The 12917-nt window shown below is 46.3% G+C and overlaps 1 pseudogene across 1 annotated transcript in view; it reads right to left on the minus strand.

Annotated features, from left to right (window-relative positions):
* The window catches only part of LOC309835926 (cilia- and flagella-associated protein 337-like), a 47084-nt pseudogene that overhangs the window by 12231 nt on the left and 21936 nt on the right, over positions 1 to 12917 (minus strand). The window contains exons 2-3 of the transcript in view: positions 10244 to 10310; positions 105 to 190 (exon numbers count right to left, since the gene is read on the minus strand). The product of the transcript in view is annotated as a cilia- and flagella-associated protein 337-like (transcript). The remainder of the gene's footprint in view (positions 1 to 104; positions 191 to 10243; positions 10311 to 12917) is intronic.

Here is a 12917-nt window from a genome sequence, read left to right on the forward strand (position 1 = left end):
CTGAATGGCAGCGCTTCTCCCTCACAGCAGGGACGAGGCCAGGCCAGGTCCCGGGGGGGCCCTGCAGCATGCCTCCTATGAGTACCCAGGTGCAAAGGACCCACCTGTGCTCTTGGACTTTGTCCCCGGAGCCACGTCTGGGAGGTCAGCACACAGAACGGACAGCCCTTGGAGTGAAGCCACCCCAGTCCTTCGAACTCATTTCCTCATCTGTAAAATGGAATCCTTTATGGAAATTTTGTGAAGAGGAAGTGTGAGAAAGGACGTAGAATGTCTGGAGGAGGCTGGCATGCAGTAGGCACCGACTAACCGAATGTTGGTGGTCAGGCTTCGCTCTCTGTAGTGCCCTGCGACGGCCAGCCATAAGCCTGGGCCACTAGTAGACATCTGGGAGCTCTGAAACCTCAGACTGAGTGCCAGAAGATTCTTGGTGTGGGTGAATCCTCTTCAAGGAAGAACAGGACTTGGCATGAGGACGATTAGAACTTTCGGGACCACAGTCTGCCCACTTCACAGATGAGGAAACAGCAGGAGGCTGAGGAGGGTCGGCTCACTTGGTCAAGATCACGGGCTCCCGAGTGACAGAGCGGGGATAGGCAGACGGTATCTGGCACCTAAGTGCTGGCGCTAGAAATGCGGCTGTTTTTTCCATGAGGTGGAATTTCAGATACTTGGGTCCAAAAAAAGGAAGGAAAGAAAATGAATCCAACGGGCTGTTTGTCCTACACGGCGATATCACGTAGAACAAAGAGAAGTTTGATTGACTGACGTTCCCGGTTTTCAGCTGGCTGCTTTGGCATCTTGAGTGAGGAGCCTGCCTCCAGGCCTGGCTGTAATGATGGCCTGGCAGTGCCCCTGTGTGTCCCTGGGTGGCTGCCCTGCTTGGGGGATGGGGTCTTGGATGTGAGCACCACTGCAGCTGACGGACTGCAAGTAGGCTGGTGCCTTAGGACTGAATAAGCAGACCCTGGGGCTTCTAGGACAATTTCCTACTGGTAGAAAGGTAACACACATCCTTCTTATCAGTCACTTGTACCACAATGGGAATCCATTTACTTGTTAATTTCTTCTCAGTTCATGAGCTAACATTACTGAGAGAAAGAGGGTTCTGATGAGGGGAGGACAGAGGGAATTCTGGAGCCTGGGAAGAGTGATCTCAGTTGGGATGCTATGGAGGGACCCTGACAAGGTCAGTGAAAGGAAAAGGTAGGGAGAAGCTCTTCATAGTGACGTCCCCCAAATAAAAACAGCTACAATAAATTAAGCACCCCAGATGTAGCTACTGTCTGTCCAGCACACTCCTATCTTCTGTGAAGAGAACTGCTTCTCTGACTGTAAGACCTGGACAAAGGATCTGAGCCTGGTCAGTCTGTGTCCTTCCTTTAGGTTTTTCTGGCTGGAGCTGCTAGGAAGAGTAGAGTTGGGATGTAAGTTCAGGCTCTGGGCTTGGATGGGTCCTGGCCATTTGGAAGGAGAAAGCCATTCAGCAGTAGGTGTTGATGAGACCAGTGTGAACCAAGGAGCAGAAATGCAAACTGCAGGCATACAGCATGGGAACCACAGTGCCATCTGTGAGCTCAGCTGCCCATGAGTCCACCTGTCCTAGGATCTGGTTTCAATAACCAATAATGTCCCCCCCCTTTTCATTAGATAAGTTTCAGGTATATAGCATTACAACTTGACATCTGTGTGCGCTACAGAGTGATCTCCAGCACAAGCCTAATTGCCACCCATCACCATGCAGCTGACCCTTTGCATTTCGCCCACCTCCCAACCGCCTTCCCCTCTGGTAACCACTAATCTGTTCTCTGTGTCTATGAGTTTGCTTTTGTTTTATTTTGTTTTTGTTTCATTTTTTTTTAGATTCCACATATGAGTGGAATCATATGGTATTCGTCTTTCTCCACCTGACTTATTTCACTTAGCATAACACCCTCTGCATCCATGCATGTTATTAAAAATGGCAGGATTTTGTTATTTTTTATGGCAGAGTAGTATTCCGTGTGTGTGTGTGTGTGTGTGTGTGTGTGTGTGTGTGTGTGTGTCATCTTCTTTATCCATTAAAGAAGTTAATGGACACTTCCGTTGTTTCCATGTCTTGGTTATTGTAAATAATGCTGCAGTGAACATAGGGGTGCATATATCTCTTTGAATTAATTTTTTCATGATTTTTGGATAAATACCCAGAAGTGAAATAGCTGTGTCATATAGTAGTTCTATTCTTAGTTGTTGTGAGGAGTCTCTATACCGTCCTCCATAGTGGCTGCACCAGTTTACAGTCCCACCAACAGTGTGCACAGGTTCCCTTTTCCCCACATCTTCTCCAGCATTAGTTATTTCTTGTCCTTTTGATAATAGCCATTTCAGCAGGTGTGAAGTGATATCTCATTGTGGTTTTGATTTGCCTTTCTCTAATAATTAGAGATGCTGAACGTCTTTTCTGAGGTTTTGTCTCGTTCTTTCAATTGGAACATATTCTTTTGTCTCCTCATTTTGCCTAATTCTCTGTGTATTAAGTATATGTATACGTATTAAGAATTAGCTGTCTCTCCCAGTCTTGAAGGCATGGTCTTACTTAGGAGCTGTCCTGTGGGGCTCAGAAGTGCAATCCTGCCTGGCCACTACAGCCAGGTGCTTAAGGGGTGTCCCCTACGTGGGCTATGTGTGCCCTCCTGTTGTCATGGGGCTGTGGCTGCCTTGGAGTGCTGGTGGGCTGGCTGTCATTCACCTGGCTGTGAGAGGCTGCCAGGATGCAGGGTGGGCGGGGCTGTCAGTGGGACGTGCCCATTGGCGATACCGGGTCACATGGAGAGTTCCAAAATGGTGCCCACCAGCACTGGCATTAGCAAGGAAGCCTGAGGTCACGTAAATGCCTCCTGCCAGTAACTCTATCCCCAGGAAGCATCCCAAATGACACCTGCTTCTTCAGCAGACACTTGAAGATTAGTAAATGGGTGCCCTTCATCTATGACACATACACTTTTCAACCTGGTGTTTTTGTGCTGGTTTTCAGGTTGGGTGAGTCCGTGCATGAGCCTTTTTTTATAAATTTATTTATGTATTTACTTATTTTTGGCTGCATTGGGTCTTCGTTGTTGGCTCTTAGTTACTGTGCGTGGGCTTTCTCTAGTTGTGGTAATCGGGGGCTGCTCTTCATTGCGTTGTGCAGGCTTCTCACTGCGGTGGCGTCTCTTGTTGCGGAGCACGGGCTCTAGGCACGCAGGCTTCAGAAGTTGTGGCATGCAGGCTCAGTAGTTGTGGCTCACGGGCTCTAGAGCGCAGGCTCAGCAGTTGTGGCACACGGACTTAGTTGCTCTGCGGCATGTGGGATCTTCCCGGACCAGGGCTCAAACCCGTGTCCCCCACATTGGCAGGCAGATTCTCAACCACTGTGTCACGGAAGCCCCCCGTGAGCCTTTTAAGATCGGGGTTTTTGTTGCCTGCAGTTCTATAGTTTCCCTGGGTTTATTCTCCATTGGTTTTCAAAGCCGGGTGATTTGGGAGCTTATCTCTCCTATGCAGGATCTGGGGGCTGGGGTGCCTGATGTGGAGCTCGAATCCCTCACTCCTCAGGGAAAAGCTCCACCTCTTTGGGGTCCCTCCCAATTGTGCAGCTGGGGTGTGGTTTTCCCTGGTGAGCCTGTATCTCTGTCTCTTCCACGCGTCTCAGTGCTGTCCTTTCACCTTTTCTCACGAGGCTCTGTTCATCCAGTTTTCAGATCTCTTTCTGAGGGAACTGTTCCATTTGCAGTTGTAGGTTTGTGTCTGTGGGAGGACATAAGTTCAGGATATTCCTGTGCTGCCGTCTTCAACCCTCTTGCTTGTGTTTGGAGGGATGGGTTCCTGTCTGTTTGCTGGTTGTTGGCCTCTCTCTCTCAGCTTCTTACACACTTGCATCCCTCATTCTGTTGCCTCCTCTGTCTTTAAACCAGCAATAGTGCACTGAGTCCTTCAAATTCTCCCTTTTCAGCTTAAATTGTTTCAGTTAGATTTTTGTCCCCTTTGACTCAAAAGAATCTTACCAGGTAAGGGGCTTCCCTGGTGGCACAGTGGTTAAGAATCCACCTGCCAATGCAGGGGACATGGGTTGGATCCCTGGTCTGGGAAGATCCCATATGCCAAGGAGCAGCTAAGCCTGTGCACCACAACTACTGAGCCCACGTGCCACAACTGCTGAAGCCTGTGCATTTAGAGCCCGTGCTCCACAACAAGAGAAGCCACCGCAATGAGAAGCCTGTGCACCACAACGAAGAGTAGACCTGGCTCGCCGTAACTAGAGAAGCCCATGCGCAGCAACGAAGACCCAACGCAGCCAAAAGTAAATTAAAAAAAAAAAAAGAATCTTACCAGGTAAAACTACTCTGTGGTGAGCACAGTTCATAAATTATCTTTTATGAACACAGCTAATCTACAAGACGACCCTTTCTCCCATATTGCAGAAGAGTAAACCAATGTCTCAAAGAATTCAGTAACTTAGTTCAGAAGGATTGAGTACTTCACCCGAGGTCGTACAGTTTGTGGTAATTTCAGAATTTAAACTCAAATCTGTCTGTCCCAGTAAAGTTACTGGGAAGCAGCTACTGGACTAAGGCATTTCCCAGCTTCCCATTCATCCAGAGTCATGAACTCAGCAATAGAATGTGAGAGAAAGTGATGTATCATTTATGGCTGGGATTTTTTTAAGAGGCAGATATGCCTTCTCTATTCTCATACCCATTGCACCTGGATTAAGAGGAATCTGAGAACCTAAGTAAGGTGGGACCCCCATATGGAGACAGCCCTGTTCTTGAAGGGAGAAAAAGTGCCCCTCAGTAGACAGAAATAAACTTCTGTTGTTTCAACCTATGGAAAATATAGAGTTTATTTGTTACAGTGGCAAGCCTTACCTTAACTAATACGCCATGCTATCTTCCTTCCAAGAAATAATTTTCTTTCTGTCCTAATTCCTGTTGACACAAAACAGCTCTCTTTGTGGTGTGCAATATTAAATTCACAGAAAATAACAAGTGAAAATGGAAATCTCAATCTGTCACTTTACTCTTCTTTAGAGAATGCCAGAAACCAGCAGACTCCTGAGACGTTTCGTGTGTCCCCATGATTTAGAGACATGAAATATTTGGGCTAAAAAAATAAATCAAAGAACGAAGACTATTTGATCAGGCATACTGGAAATTTAGCTGTTTAGTTCCTAGTTGATTAGTTTTTATTTGATAGAAATAATATATTCTGAAATAAATTACACACCCTATTTCCAAGATAGGATTTCAATATATTTTAAACACACTTTGGGAAGTGATTCAATATGCCTGAATCATCACAGGCAAGATGCTAATCTTGTAATCATGAGTTTAGATTGGGAGAAAATGGAGAGGCACTAGGAAAAGAAAATAGGATAGAAAACATGTCCTCACATACAGAATTGTGATTATCCGATGGTGGCAAATTTCAAAAAAAAAAAAGTGAAATCTCCAACTTTGTGGCCTTGGTGGATGTCTTTGCATAAATTTGATTTTCAAAATAAATCAGAAACTAAAGTCCATAAATCTTACCATTTTAATCAAATGTTCTTGGAGAACTGAATTGAGTCTGGGTCCTGTTGTACCCCTGACTGTGATCGCAACACCTAGTTGTGTATAAAATAACCTCTTCATTGCCACGAGATAGACTCTAAGTTCACTACACAGGAGCCATGTTGGACCCTACGGACAGTAAAATCCCAGAGCGTCACAGGGTCCCTGTGCTCAGTCCTGGGGGCTTTTCTCTCCTTTGCCCACTTTGGCTCCCTTTATGATCTCATCCACTTCATGGTTTAAAATTCCATCTAACTGCTGATTCTTCCCACATTTATATCTCCAGCCCTGACATCTCCCCTCAACTCAGGATGACTCTCTCCAGCACATCCACAACTGGGCTTCTGACCCTACGCTCCTCTCACCCACCATCTTCCTCACTGCGGTGTTCGGCTGGGGCCTGAACTCTTGGTGCCATCCTTGACTCCCCTCTCCCTCTCTCTCCCCTCTCTCCTTTAAAAAAAAAAAATGACAGCTTTATTGCTATTTAACCCACATTCTACAAAATTTGTATTTTTAAGCGTACAATTCAGTGGCTTTTAGCATATTCACAGAGTTGTGCAACCTTTACCACTATCTAATTTCAAAAAGTTTTCATTCCTCCAAAAAGAAACGCCATGCCCATTAGCAGCCACTCCCTGTTCCCACCTCACCCCATCCCCTGGCAAGTACTAAACTCACTTCCGTCTCTGTGGATTTGCCCATTCTGGACACTTTATATAAATGGAATCATACAATACACGGCCTTTTGTGACTGGCTTTCACTTAACACGTGAAGCTTCTCAAGCTTTTCCGTGTTGTAGCGTGTGATAGGGCTTCGTTTTTTTTTTCTTGCTGAATAATATTTCGTTGTATGGATGTACCTGATCTCATTTATCCATTCCTCAGTTCGTGGACATTTGGTTTATTTCTACTTTTTGGCTATCATGAATAATGCTCCTATGAATATTCATATGCAAGTGTTTGTGTGAACAGATGTTTTCAGTTCTCTTGGGTGTACACCTAGGAGTGGAATTGCTAGGTCGTATGTTAACTCTGGTGAACATCTGAGGAACTGCCAGATATTTTCCAGAGTGGCTGCATCATTTTAAATTCCCACCAGCGACGCATGAGGGCTCCAGTTTCTCTACATCCTTGCCAACACTTGCTATTGTCTCTCTCTTGATTTTAGCCACCTGATGGGTGTGAAGTGGTATCTCACTGTGGTTTTAGTTTGCATTTTCATAGGGACTAATGATGCTGTGCATCTTGGCCTGTGTTTATTGGCCATTTGAATATTTTCTTTGAAGAAACTTCTGTCCAGGTCCTTTGCCCATTTTAAAATGAAACTATTTGTGCTTTTATTGCTGAGTTTTGTATGCTAAATGCAAGTCCGTCATCAGAAATATGATTTGAAAATATTTTATCCCATTCTGTAAGTTGTCTAATCACTTTCTTAATAGTGTCCTTTGAAGCACAAGTTTTTATTTTTGAGAAAGTCCAACTCATTTTTTTTCCCCCTTTAGTCTCCTGTGCTTTTGATATCATGTCTAAGAAATCATTGCCTAGTCCAAAGTCATGAAGATTTACTCCTATGTTTTCTTCTAAGAGTTTTGTAGACGTAGCTCTTATTACATTGAGGTCTGTGATCCATTTGGAGTTAACCTTTTTATATAGCGTGAAGCAAGATATTCAACTCCAAAGTCAAGGTGTGGATAAGTTTGGTTCCTTCAGAGGCCTCTCTCCTTGGCTTGCAGATAACCACCTTCTTGCTGTGTCTTTGCATGGTTGCCTCTCAGTCTAAGTGTCCTGACTTCCTCTTCTTGTAAGGACACCGGTCACATTGGATTAGGGCCCACCAGTATGACCTCATTTAACCTTCAGTACTTCTTTATAGGCACTGTCTCTAAGTACAGTCACATTCTAAGGTACTGGGGGTTAAGACCTCAACATAGGAATTTTGAAGGGACACGATTCAGCCCTTAACATCTATCAGTCCTTTCTTATGTGAGTGGTGAGTGAGCTGTTTTATGCATCTGTACAAAGCAGTGAATCTGATCTCCTTCCCAAGGTTCCAGCATTCCTCTGACTCATGCTGCTCTAAATCCCCACCCTCTGGCCCTGTGACAGTCCAGAAAAGAAGGTGGATGAGTCATGAAAACGTGTCATATTCACTGGAAAAGCATATGAGATGATGGATGAAATAAATCAGTGAGGTTTTTTTGTTTTTGTTCTTTTATATGAAAAATAGTGTATTCCAAAGATAACAGAGTGACAGAGTTTTAGAGGTAGACAGGACCCTCGCTAGAAAAAGAGGTGTGAAGGCAAACAGAATGAAGGTGGTAATGTCACTACCTCTGCCAGGGTCAGAAAGGTTTAAATTCTAAGCTTTATAGACAACGTTTCAGAAAGGGCCCACTCGCCCTAGTGTGTTACAAGATAAGGTGATAACCTCTAGTGGCAAGGGACTGTGCCTCCCTATGTCCCCATTCTGTTCCCAGATCCCCTTCTCCATCCCCCAACCTGCACTCTCCAAAGACAAAGGGAGTCTCTGGACAGAACACAAGCAGGGGCCTTCAATTCAATAATGTTAACTCCTCGCAACAAAACACCAGGTATAGAAAGTTCTCTAAGAGGCTGCCCTTCCACCGCCTACATATTCTCCTTTTCCAAAGCGAATCCACAAAAGTAAATAACACTTGAGTATCTGCTAATCCAGAGGCCCCAAAGGCCACAGAGGGGAAGGAAAACATGAAGGGAACACCTTCTCTGTCTGAAACCGCATTGGATAATGCATCAGAACATAAGAGGGCAAAGACCTTAATAGTGTTGTCAGCGGGCATGGAAACTATTTTGTTATCCTCGGCAGACACATGGATGTAGCTCACTGGAGCTGTGTGGCTTTTCAGCATACCTGTTGGCTTTCTAGAATGCAAAAGGAACAGATGAACACCGAGCAGTTCTATCTGCGATTTCTAAATAAAAATGCAAGACTAAACTTGTCCCAGACTTGGCAGCTCTGTTCAGCCTGAGGAGGGTTATGTCTCCCTCTGAAACGACACAAGTATCTTATCTTGTGCGATAAAAGGTCTGAAGCAGACAGTACCCAGTTATAGCAACACAACTCCGTGTGAGATGAAGCCCTGGGCTTGGTTTCTCCCGTGGCTGACAATATCACTATAAAAGGAATAAACACGGAAGAGCGCAGCGTGGGGTTGGAGCAGATTCCACGCAGGTTGTTGCTTTATGCAGTATTCAGATCTGGCGTGAATGTCTTTTTAATAAGTGTTTATTTTAAGGAGCTCTGAGGGATCACAGTGCCCCGAGGGGCTCAGGGCTGGGTATGTAGTGGGCGGGTGAGGAGGTAGGGAGAAGGGAAGCAGGCTGAGGTCGAGGGGGAGAGAACAATGTCTTTTTATAACCAAGTCATTGGAAAGTAAGCAAATTGTTCTCAGTCTCCAGACACATGGGAGTCTAAGGTAATAGAAGTGAGTAGAAAAATCATGTTTCTTTCTTTCTTATTAGGCATCTGACATTGTGCTGAGTGCTCTACATGGAACATCTCATTTGCTATCTTTATATTACTCCAGGAGTGGGTATTCTTGTTATTGCCTTTATAGAGGAGGGCATGGCGGCTGCAGCCCTTGCTCAGGATCACTCCGCTAGAAAGGGGCAGCGGCGGGACCAGATCCCACACGCTTCACTGCCATGCAGCACTGCCCCAAGGCTGAGAGGGACGAGGGTCACCTTGCAGTTCCTAAGTGATGGCTGTACAGAGGCTCAGCAAGGAAGCTTGGCTTTCCCTAGATGACTGGTTCTTATCCCAAGTCCCACTATCCAGTCTCCATTTCCCCCTCTCCTTCCTTCTCCAACACTTATCAACAGAAATGACAAGGCTTTTAGAAGCCAGGTTGCGTTTGAAACCTGTCTGCCATTACTTCCAAAAAGTTACTTAACTCCTCTGAGCTTCAGGTTTTTCCTTGGTAAATGGAGTTGATGTGAGGATTAGAGAGAATGGATATGGTGCATAATGCCCGGTACAAAGTAGGTGCTCAATAAAATGACAGTTACTGTTATTTCCAAGAAAGCATTACTGAGACTTGCTCTGGAGGGGCACACGTGAGAGGTAGGGGCCCAATTCTAAGGAGGATGATGATTACACATTGAGGGGGTGATGGCAACAGTTTGCTACCCTGCTATCTCAATTCCAGGCTTTCCAGAACAATCCCTGTTTTCTTAGGTCAGTTCTGCTACACCTCAGGGGTGGTAGAGTCCTTAATTCAGTTGGGGTTAAACAACTCCAGTGGAGAAGTGAGTGTAAGCTTAGGGCCATCTGAGTGAGGTGCACAGAAAGGACATTGACCATACATCACAATCCCCAATCGCTCTCTACAACTGATCATCGTTCATTGTAGGGAGGATAGTCTGATCAAAGAATCCTTCCGATCGTGAGTGAACGATGGCTCCACACAATCTCTTCGTCCTTGCAAAGTATTTGAGTTTTAAGTGAGTTCCTTATTAACCCCAAAGAATGACTCTGTAACAGCCGCAAGCAGTTTTCCAGGCTCTGTGTGTCTGGGAGATCAATTTTGGACAGGGGTTCTTAAGTTATTCTAAAGGGGAATTAGTGATCCCCAGTCCTGCTCTCCTGTACTTACTAGGTCAAGGGCACCATTGGTTGGAGAAAGACTTACCCAGGCAGATAAGGATCCTAGATTCTAATTATTCGATCCATTCCTCCCATCAGCAGCAAGTTCTTTCCTTTACAGAAAATACCTTGACTCCTTTATAGATGAGAAAAACTGTTTGATCACATTCTGCTCGCCTTTGGGGCAAACCGAGGAATGCTTGGCCTTTTCTTGCTTTGACATCTTTTCTAACATCCTTTGTCTCTTTCATCTTTCGCCTGGCAGTTTATTGTTCCCATAGTGCATCCTAAAAATATTCACAGAAAAACAAAATACAGTTTCTTAACATGATCAGTCAATTTTCTGACAAGAAAGGTCTCAGGCTCACTTTCAGTGATGACTAGTGCTTTCTTCTTTTTCAACCCCAGGTGTTAAACTATAGATAGTCTGAAGAATGAAAATGATGTAGGAAAAGCAAGGTTTTTCCCAGATCTATACTGCGTGCCAGGCACTGGGCCAGAGCCTGTCCACACACAATCTTGTTTGAATCTCACAGAAACTCAGTGGGGCAAGCACCTTTACCGCCACCTTGTAGGTAAGGAAACTTACACCTGGAGAGGTTAAAAACAGTAGGGCCAAGGAGCACCGTCTGCCTCCTAAATCAGGGCCTGTCTGTTTTCATCAGCCAACCAGCCAATTTCATCCTACAATTATTTTGACAGATATTTTTAGTCAAATGACTTTTGGGCTTCTGAATCTATTGAACAGTAGAGTCAAAATTGTAGCATCATACAGAAGCGATCAAGGGCCTTCCTGTAGGTTTTAGATGTTGGTCTTGAGACAGGTTGGGACCTGGGACCCTTTACTGGAGTGCTTGCACTTAGATAAAAGTCTCCTCCCGAAAAAAAATACAAAGTAACTATAAGGGACTAAAAATAACTACGTGGGTGCCCAGCTGGGGCAGTCGTGAACAATAAGATACGAAAAGGCCATCAACTGACATTTCTGAGGTGGGGAGAGCAAAGCAGGGTATGCGCAAGCTCCCTGCACACAGCACCACCAACGGGGTGGGCAGACCACCTAAGCCACCACTGTGGGCCTGACCCACTGATCTCTGCCCCTACCCCACCCCCCATTTAAGGAACCATCTCCCCCCCGCTTCGGGAAGCGAGCAAGGGCACCTGTTACTTGTTTTCGCTCCCTTCCTGCAGCCCCAATACAGCCTTGCCTGAATTCCTCATTGGGCCTCTTATAAATATCTATTGATTAAAGAGTCCAAGGACCTGGGTTGGTAACAGTGTCACCCGAAGATGAGCATACCCTTCACCAGCGCATCTCCTGTCCACTCGTCTGGCTTTCCCCCTCCGACCTCAGCCTTGAAGGTGCCTAAAGGACCTCGGAGGACGAAGGTGGCAGAACATTTGTCTTCACCCCCTCTCCGTCCCTCTGCCCCCAAATAAGAATCCTCTTCCGTCGTTTGTGACTTCAGCAACTGGCCAAAGGATCGTTGGTTTGGTCTGTGTCTTGTGCCTGTTGTCACAAATTATAAGCGCAACTCTTTTCCGGGACTCAGGGAGAGGAGTGTGGTACTCAGGAAAGTTCACTCAAAGCAGGTGCAGGCTTCACCTCCCGAGGGTGGAGCTACTGCCACCCAGCGGACCCAGGTGAGGTAGGACTGAGGTAGGCCTGCGTATTTTCCCGGAAAAGTGGGAAATCTCTAGCTTTCACTGGAAACCGCCAGAATTGTACGTGTTGGTACCCAGCTTTAGAACACGCTTCACACCTGTCTGTGGCTGCTGGGCCCGTGCCTGCCTCTCAGGGCCTCTGGTTTAGGGTGTGTCGGGAGGATTGGGCACGTGTGTGGGGTGGGGGAACGAGCCCTCATCTTTCCCCTTGTGAGCTTTTCTTCAGAGTCACATGGCTGTTCTCCCTTCCATGAATTCCAACAGAGAAGCAGAGTCATTGCCGAGCGACTGGGGTCTGTGACTTGCACGTTATTTGGGGCTGTCCCCCGAGACCGGAGCCACCCCTGGCCGGTTTATGGACAGTGAGTTGAGGGGGGGACCCTGCTCTCCATGGCTCCTCCCCACAGGGGCCAAGGGCTGGGTCGGGTAGTGGCTCTGGCCCTGTCCTTCCTTCCCCCTTTAGCGTGCAGCGGGAAGGTAAACAGCCTTGAATTTGCAGCTCTTTCATCTGCCGGGCAGAGGGGAGAGGAGGGCAAGTGCTGAGCGTAGATAATTACTTCACATGGCAGCACGAGCCTGTGTATCTGGGTGGGCACTCGAAATGTCAAAGCAATGCAGGAAACCCTTCACAAACACCAGTTTGACACTTTCACCCCTCTTGTTATGAGCAGAGATCTGAAACGTCTAAGCAGGTGTGTCACTTTATTTTTATTTTTTTAAGCGAAGGGAGAGCAGCCAGTTCATTTGCATGATCTCTGGCAGTTCTTTACCAACGGAGCCAGACAGAGATACATGTTTAAGTGGTTGTCATGGAAACCAGAGCGCATTGCTCTCCCCCAAGGTCTGAAAGACTGGATGATGAAAAGTTTAAGCAATCACCATGGAAACCTAGAGCAGATTCAAGGCGGGTTCAGATCCCAGAACACTAACTAGCAGCTAAGTCTTCAGGTTCTGGGGTCCTGGTGGAGGGTGAATTCTGACAAGCCACTGCAGCTTCAGGGCTGACCCAGAGGCCACAGTCACGGGCTCAGAGCATCCCAGGGGGTTAGCACTGA

This window comes from Grampus griseus (assembly GCF_964374135.1).
Source record: "Grampus griseus genome assembly, chromosome: 18".
Classification (NCBI taxonomy): domain Eukaryota; kingdom Metazoa; phylum Chordata; class Mammalia; order Artiodactyla; family Delphinidae; genus Grampus; species Grampus griseus.